This window comes from Helianthus annuus, chromosome 2, assembly GCF_002127325.2.
Source record: "Helianthus annuus cultivar XRQ/B chromosome 2, HanXRQr2.0-SUNRISE, whole genome shotgun sequence".
NCBI lineage: Eukaryota > Viridiplantae > Streptophyta > Magnoliopsida > Asterales > Asteraceae > Helianthus > Helianthus annuus.
In genome coordinates, this window is record NC_035434.2 from 110,536,902 (window position 1) to 110,545,599 (window position 8,698).

General features: G+C 39.7%; 1 long non-coding RNA gene across 1 annotated transcript; it reads right to left on the reverse strand.

Moving 5' to 3' along the window:
- Window positions 1-7,300: 7,300 nt before the first annotated feature.
- Window positions 7,301-8,114, reverse strand: LOC110904318. The gene is made up of 2 exons (XR_002572467.1): window positions 7,870-8,114; window positions 7,301-7,561 (listed from the first exon to the last, which is right to left on the reverse strand). It is a non-coding gene; the product is annotated as an uncharacterized LOC110904318 (long non-coding RNA).
- Between the last annotated feature and the right edge of the window lie 584 nt (window positions 8,115-8,698).

Genomic DNA, 8,698 nt, shown 5'->3' on the forward strand with positions numbered 1-8,698 from the left:
TCGAAAAGCTTATTCTTGCATTAATCATGGCATCAACTAAGTTAAGGCATTATTTTGAAACCCATACTATTGTTGTTAGAACTAACTTTCCAATTAAGAATGTCCTCAGGAAACCAGAGATGTCAGGAAGAATGGCTAAGTGGGCAGTAAAGCTTAGTGCCCATGATATAAGATACGAGCCAAGAACAGCCATTAAATCCCAAGCATTAGCTGACTTTGTGGCTGATTTCAGTAGTGATCTACAAAAAGAAGCAGAATTGGAAGTCCAGCAGCTGGATGAAACCAAGGATCCTTGGATACTACACACCGATGGATCCTCAAATGTCAAGGGCACAGGGCTCGGGATACTACTAAAATCGCCACAGGGGGACATAATACCCCACTCCATAGCCTGTGAGTTCCAAGCAACTAACAATGAGGCTGAATACGAAGCCTTAATCGCTGGCTTGCAAATTGCTAAGGATATGGGGGTGAAATATCTTAAAGTATATGTAGATTCATTATTGATCACCAATCACTTTAATGGATCCTATGCTGTTAAAGGTGAAAAACTAACCAAATATTTAGAGATAGTCAAAGAATTGGCACTCTCTTTTGTTTCTTTCAGCTTAACACAGGTACCAAGGGAGGATAACACGGAAGCTGATGCATTGGCCAACTTAGGATCATCCTTAAAAATTCCAGAAGACATAAGTATCCCTATCATCCATATCCTGGCTCCTGCTATTGAAAATCAAGTGGCCATGGAAATAGAAGAGGATACTGCAGTAATCCCTAGTGAAGAAGCTCAATCTTATGCAGGATCATGGGTCTCACCAATCATGAAATACTTGCAACACGGGGAGATTCCGATGGGAGAAAATCCTAGAGCTTTCAGGATTAAGGTATCTCAATTTACAATCTTAAATAATGTGCTATATAAACGATCCCTTGCAGGACCATATTTAAGATGTATTGAGGATCCTGAAATTGAAGAAGTGTTGAGAGACTTCCATGAAGGAGATTGTGGAAACCACACTGGGGGCAGGGCATTATTCTCAAGGATCCTAAGAACAGGATACTACTGGCCAACCATGAAAAGGGATGCTGTAGAATATGCTAGGAAATGTGATCCTTGCCAAAGACACAGCAATATCCTTCATCAACCAGCTGAATTGCTACACCCCATACCATCCTCTTGGCCATTCATGAGATGGGGAATGGATATAGTTGGCAAGCTCCCTAAAGCACCTGGTGGAAAAGTATTTATGCTTGCCATGACTGATTACTTCTCTAAGTGGATAGAGGCTGAAGCTTTTGCTCAAGTCAGAGAAAAAGAAGTTATATCCTTTATCAAAAGAAACATTATAACTAGATTTGGCATTCCCTCTGAAATTGTATGTGATAATGGTTCCCAATTCATTGGAAGCAGAACTACTAACTTTTGTGACAGTTGGGGAATCAAGATGATAACATCAACACCAGTTCATCCACAGGCCAATGGCCAAGCAGAATCATCCAACAAGATCATCATCAACAATCTGAAGAAGAAACTAGGATCCAAGAAGGGAAAATGGGCAGAGGAGTTACCTTATGTGCTATGGGCTGATAGAACAACTCCCAAGAATGCCACTGGTCAAACACCTTTTTCTTTAGTATTTGGGGCAAAAGCAGTGATCCCAACAGAGATGGTGATCCCAACTGCTAGAACAAGTACTCGTGATCCTGAAGAAAATGCTACAATCCTGGCTCAGGATTTGGATACTATTGAGGAAATCAGGGATCTGGCTAGGATAAGGATGGCAAGCTACCAACAAAGAATGGCTGGTGCTTACAACAAAAATGTTAGGATAAGGAAGTTCCAAGTTGGAGATATGGTGTTGAGAAAAACATTCCAAAACACTATTAATCCTGCTGACGGGAAGTTAGCACCAAAGTGGGAAGGCCCTTACTTGATTGAAGCTGAAGCAGGAAAGGGGGCATACAGATTGCTAACTATGGAAGGAAACTTGTTACCAAGAGCCTGGAATGCTGTGCACTTAAAGAGATACTTTATGAGAACATGATCCTTCAAGCATGTGATCCTTACATTGAAGTATCCTCAAAGAATCTCGGTGATGTCAGTGATCCTTACTCTGGTAATGTCCTTATCTTAAAACTATTACATTTCCTTACTTTTTACCAAAGGATAAGGATCTTGTATCCTTCATCCTCTTCTCACAAACCATTTGAGTTATGATAGTTCAGGTATCTACAGCATATCGTCAAAGATCATCAAAAGCAACGCAGATCCTTGGGTCTAACCCCAGTTATCCTTGGGATTATCCCCAGTTTCCGCCAGCAGCGCACGATGATCCTGATATAGTTCACGTCTTTGGGACCAGTACCCACTTCCGGGGCTGACAACCTCATCGTACTGGCTATACCCAGGATCCTACGTATAATGGTAGACGTACCATACATCCGTTCATAAGGTTTCTAACGTTTTCACGTTAGCTAAGGTTTTGACATTTTCATGTCACTAAGTTTGGATAGTCGCCAGTAAGGGCCATACTCCAGTTTACATACGATCCTTTGGGCTTGTCCCCAGTTATCCTTTGGGCTTGTCCCCAGTTATCCTTTGGGCTTGTCCCCAGTGATCCTTTGGGATCATCTCCAGTTATCCTTTGGGCTTGTCCCCAGTGATCCTTTGGGATCATCCCCAGCTATCCTTTGGGCATGACCCCAGCTACTAATTTATCTTTTACATTGGCTTAGTCCCAAGATATGTTCCATTTTTCAGGTTCTCGAAGTTAAACAAATAAGGATCCTTAATCCTTATCATCCATTAAAGCCTCACTTATGGTTATCTTGATTAAAGGTTAGGATCCTAACTTGGATCCTCAGGTATGATCCTTGACTATTTTGATTATACTAAACAACCCGTACACTTTGACAACTAAAACTATGATCCTTGAAAATTTTCAATGATAGGATATTTGATCTAGGATCATATCCTAAATTTATTAAACATGGTTTGCTCAACTCTTGTTACTCTAACAAATATGTTTCTAAAAACTGGGAAATAAGAAGATAAAGGATAACAACACGAGATAAGCCAGAAAGATTAAAGTTATTTTATTAACAAAAGGATCTTAAACCCTTTCAAAAAGTTGTCAAAATTGCCAACCCACATTTCTACCAGCAAAACGTGGCCCGTCCACATGGGTTAGCAAAGGGTGTCCATTGTCTATGCGGTCTTAGCAGGTGCAAGAAATTAAAGGCGGCAGGATCACAAAGGCTTCATCCCCCAAACAGAGGATCCCTCCACCTTTTGTAATCCTACCTATTGTCCAAAGGATCCAGGATCCTTAACCCTAAAAACTATTATTCAAAGATTACAGACCATCAATTGTTTCAAATACCACAACCACAAACCACTACCAAGCTTAAAAAATTGGGCTCCGGCCTAGTCACAAATATCCATCATCGCCCAATCATGCAGCTTACACCTTTGCTGCTCCATCACCACCAGCTTCTCCGCCCTGATCCTTGTCAGCATCACCACCCTCCAGCATTGGGATATCCTCGGCTTCATCCTCGTCCTCCAGTTCCGCCAGTCTTGCCTTCCAACCCTCAACATCCCATGTGCTTTTGTCAAAGGCAGGATCCTGAGCCTCCGCAGCCATCTGTAGTTGTATCTTGTACATGGCAATTGCTGCAGAAACCTTGGCATCCTGGGTGATCTCCTGCTTCTCGCCATCCATGTCAATCAGCCTTTGAGCAGCCTCATCCTTTGTAGCCCGGAGTTCCTTCTCAAGATCTGCAATCTTGAGATCCTTCAACACGCCCATTTGTTGGAGGTCGGCGATTTGGCTTTCCTGATCCTCGACATGTCCAAGATAGGTCTCGATCTCAGCAAGTTTCTGCAAAAGAGAAATAAGGTAGATTCAGGATCAGATGATCCACAAAAAAAAGCAGGATATGCAAGCAGGATATTCAAGAAGGATAACCAACAGGGGCAGTGATCCTTACCTCATTAACATAGTCGAGAAACTGTTGGCGAAGCAGAGGAAATCCATGGAGATCTTCAGAAGTCTTCCTCTTCTTTCCCTTACCCCTAATGGGTGCTTTAGGGGCTGAAGCGGAGGGACTGGCAGCAGAAGTCTTCCTCCTCGAAGACTTGACGTTGGCGAGATCATCTATCCCAAACTTGGAGGCAGACTTGGCAGATTTGGCAGACTTTCCAGCGCCTACACAATCAAAAAACAAGATAAGTTCCCTTATTAATCAAACAATCTCACATATAACTTACTTTTTACAAGGATACTTACTTGACATAGTGGCAGATGCGGAGGATACTTCTTGTGAATCTTGGACGGTGACTTGGAAACTTCTAACCTCAGGATCAAGCTTTTTAAAGGCTAAAACTCTTTCTCTTGCGGCAGGGGTTAATTTAAGATGAGCAATGGATATAGCTGCACAAAAGATAAAAAGGACATTAGTGATCCTCATCATAAGAGACAAGCCTGATAGTGATCCTTCGAGGATCCTCTATCCTACCATGAGTGGCCCACTCCTTGGGCAGATCCTTCCCATAAGGGATGGTATCCCTTCTGACAAAGAAGAAGCGTCGCTTCCAATTTGTATCATTTTTTGTAACCTTAAAAACAGGGTGATCCTCCCCAGCTTTCCGTTTCAACAAATATCGATAAGAGCCAAACGAGGTAAGATCATAAAGCTCGGCCAACTCCGCCATCCCTAGGTCAATCCCTTTCTGCTCGATGATCCTCTCGAAGGTATACAGAACCCTCCAGATCATCGGCATAGCTTGGATGTAAGAGATGCCGGTTAAGGAAAAGAAAGATTGGGTGAAGGCTGGAAAAGGATACGAATATCCTATGGAGAACGGAGTTGCAGGAAAAGCCACCCAGGTGTCGGAGATAAAATCACTTAGGGCGATAGGAGAAAAAGATTTAAAGACGGTATCCGCCGGAAAACAGTGACGGATCCTATCAATGAGAGCATCGGTGTAACAGCATCTCTCAGTAGGAGAGTCCTTGATGATCCCTTGGCTTTTTAGGGGACTACTCTTCTTGTGATCCTTATGAGGAGAATTTCGGAGCAACATCCTTGCGGGAGAATAGAAACAGGGGAGTAGAAAACAGAGTAATAGAAGAAAGAAAGAGAAGAGAAGGGAAGGGAATACCTGATCAACCTTCGATGGAGATTATAAAGGGAAGATATCTTGAATTTAAATGAGGATCGATCCCAACCCTATCTCCTATTTATAATCATGATTTGCAGGGATGTCACTTCAGTGACGTAATGATCGCAACGGCTAGTCCGGTTGTAACGGCTAGTTATTCGGAGTTGCCCGTTGGAGATAAGATCAAAACAAAATACAACTCGTTAATTTACAATAAACTCCTTATATTTTGGGGGCAATTGTTAGGGCTGGATTTTTTACAATACATGATCCTCACGTGTGATCCTAACCAGTGATCCATGTTTCTTTGGCAGATAGTGATCCTCAGCAGACCTCCAGGATCAGGATCACGGACCATCATAGGATCCTCATGCTAACAGTTGCTTTCATTGAATTTAATGTTGTTTTGCAGGAATGACTAGCAGGATCCGCTCTTAGCATCACAATTAAAGGACACGTCTTCACAACTATGGCATGTGCTTAATCGAAGATGGACGTTGTGAAGGATATGGAAACTTGCCATGATTTAAGGGCGATAATTTAGGCTAGATTTACTTTTATTTCTAAAGGGGTAATGAGCTGATTATTAGTCTTTTTACCTAAAATAGGTCACCTACACTTGTATATATAACACTCTTCCTCATTCGGAAGAACACACAACACAATTCTCACACGCTTAGACACTCGAAACTATAGTGATCCTTGTACTCAGCTCATTATCATCCGAAGTTGTAACTATATTTTTCTTATATTGAAGTTGGTGATCGGTAGTTGCCATCACCCGAGGTTTTTTATGCCGGAGATCATACGTTGATCAAGGGCTTTTTCCTCGTATAAATCATTGTGTCTTTGCATATTTCTCATAAAAGTGATCCTTTACTTTTATAATTAACCAAGCATCATACCCCGTTTACATAAAGTTTGGTTACATTATCCTTGTGTGATTTTTGATGTAAGTAAATCCTCAAGTTGATTACATGGCGAACTTGGATCGAACGCACGACACGCCCACTACGTGCTTCCGAAGTACTTTACTTGATATGGGTCAAACTTTTTGTTATAATTACAAAACCAAACTTATGTAGTCTTTTGAAGTCTTTATGTTTACAAGAATTTTGGTATGTCAAGTAAAGTTTGTAACTAGATGGTGTTCATACGATCTTTCTTTTGATGATGGTTTGAAGTTTTAACATTGTAATGTGTAAAAAGAAAAATTTTCTATGATTTTCTTGCATTCTATTCTAAGTTTTCTTGTTGGTCGAATGTATTAAAGTTTGGGGCGTTACAATATCGTTGTATTGCAAGCTTTTTTTGGATCCCGCTGCAACGCGCGGGTAAACATACTAGTAGTACAATATATATCTTGAAATAAATAAATTTAAGCTAGAATTAGTGTCCGCCGTAATGCATTAAATGTGTAAATCACTTATAGTACAATAATAATCAAATGAGGTAAATGTGTATATCACTTATAGTACAATGGATATCTTGATAAATAAATTTTAATTTAGAATTTGTGTCCACCGCAATGAAAGGTTTTAAACACAACATATTGAAAGTTTAGTTGCTATTCTAATAGCCACAATAAAACACCACATATTTAAAGGTAAAGTGCTATTAAAAACACTTTTAAAAAAGATATGACGTCATTTTTTTATTCTAAATTACACTGCTAAACCTAACGCTCCCAACCTATGCTAATGTGTCTTCGTGATACTGATATAACTGGTTATCTCGTGTGCGTTAAATGGTTGGCTCTCTAAATGGCATGACCAATCATTCTCGTTTTGGAACCAATTTTTCCTTCGTCGTTCACTATACTTTTTAGCCTCGACCTTCTTTCGTCTTAAAAAAACCTTAGGCTGATTTAAAACTCATGGAAGTAAGGTTGAATGATTAAGCCCTTAGTTGTAAATTCCAGTCAATCTGACTATTAAGAAGTAAAATGAAATTTTACTAAAAGTAATCTTCTTATGCCCACACCTCATTTTAACACCGTATGAGTTATGAAAATCTACTTCTAAAAGGCATAAAGTAAACAAAATAACGATACTATCATGGCTGAAGGGAAGGTTGCAAGCATTGAAATGCCATCCTTGAACCCTGCCACGTCAATACGACATCTTCACCAAGTTTTCAGTTAGATACATTGACTCATCATAACCTTTAAGGAAAACCAACGTATGACAAATCCCGTACGACCTGATTATTATTCTCAACATAGCCTATTATTTTCTCATGGAAATACTAGCTAATTTGCAAAATACTTGTGATTCTGTGGATTGTACCTCACACATTTGTGTAAGATCTACTTCTTACAGGCTCATAATATAAAAAAAGATACCATCATGGCCTTATGGAAGGTTGCAAGTAATCAACTGCCATTCTTCAACCCTGAAATGCCAACATGGGTCAACGAGTTGTACATCAGCCCACAACCAACATCAAAACAACCATAAAAAGGTTTGCACACCCAAATGACCATAATAGACATCAAAAGTTGTTTTCGTTAGTGGATATTTAAGGGTTGTTCTTTATGGGTTTTAACTTCACTCCGAAGCTTTCAACTTCTCGCTCTAAACAATAGACAAAATAAGAAAAACAATAATTTCACTCTGCACAATCCAATCCAAAGATTAAACTAAGAAACAAACAAACGTAGACTCATAAAAGTACAATTTGTAGCATAAAAACTAAAATACCTCTTAGTCCTGAAATCCCAGAATCAAATCGTCCAGCTAACATTATCAACCATAGTAAGAAACAAAGTTAGCAACATATTTAAGCCTACTGAAACGTGTACACGCAATCAAGAAGACACAATAGTCATTTGAAGTCGGCATTGGTTAAAAAAGAAGATTAAAATCGTCGTAGTTAAAATAGGAGCCGGAATGGATAGCAAGAATGCATGTCTGTTGAACACGAAGACCAAAATCACATGGAAGGACACGTACCTTCAAGTTAACAAAGTACCACAAACAAAAAGTAACAAACAACCACGAGTTGCACGCTAAAGCACTAATACGTTAGGTACAACCAACAACATCACAACATTCACATGCTTGTATAACGATACACATATGAGGCTTAGATATGTAAACAATTTACGTAGTTATTGGTTGGAAAGCATGTTAACATAAGGGTCATGTACATTTATACACAATCACATCACCAAGTTTGATGCCCCACCAAGATACATATTATATCAAGCGAATAAATATGCCATGGCTGCATTGTTAACGGCGTTAATGTGAAAGGCAAATAAATGATATGACCATGGCCAACAACACAACCAAATTTTCATTTATACACGTCCGAGTTTATCATCATAGCCCTTGAACCAAAAAGGAATAGTTCCTTGGTTGTGGCAGCCAAACAACACCTTGGTCTTTGTATAGAACCCCACCACACTATAATTTCAACTAACACCTCATACGAATAGTTTCTCATATGAATATTATCCTTATATCTTCACAGGCCAACAACACAACCAAATTTTCATTTATACACGTCCGAGTTTATCATCATAGC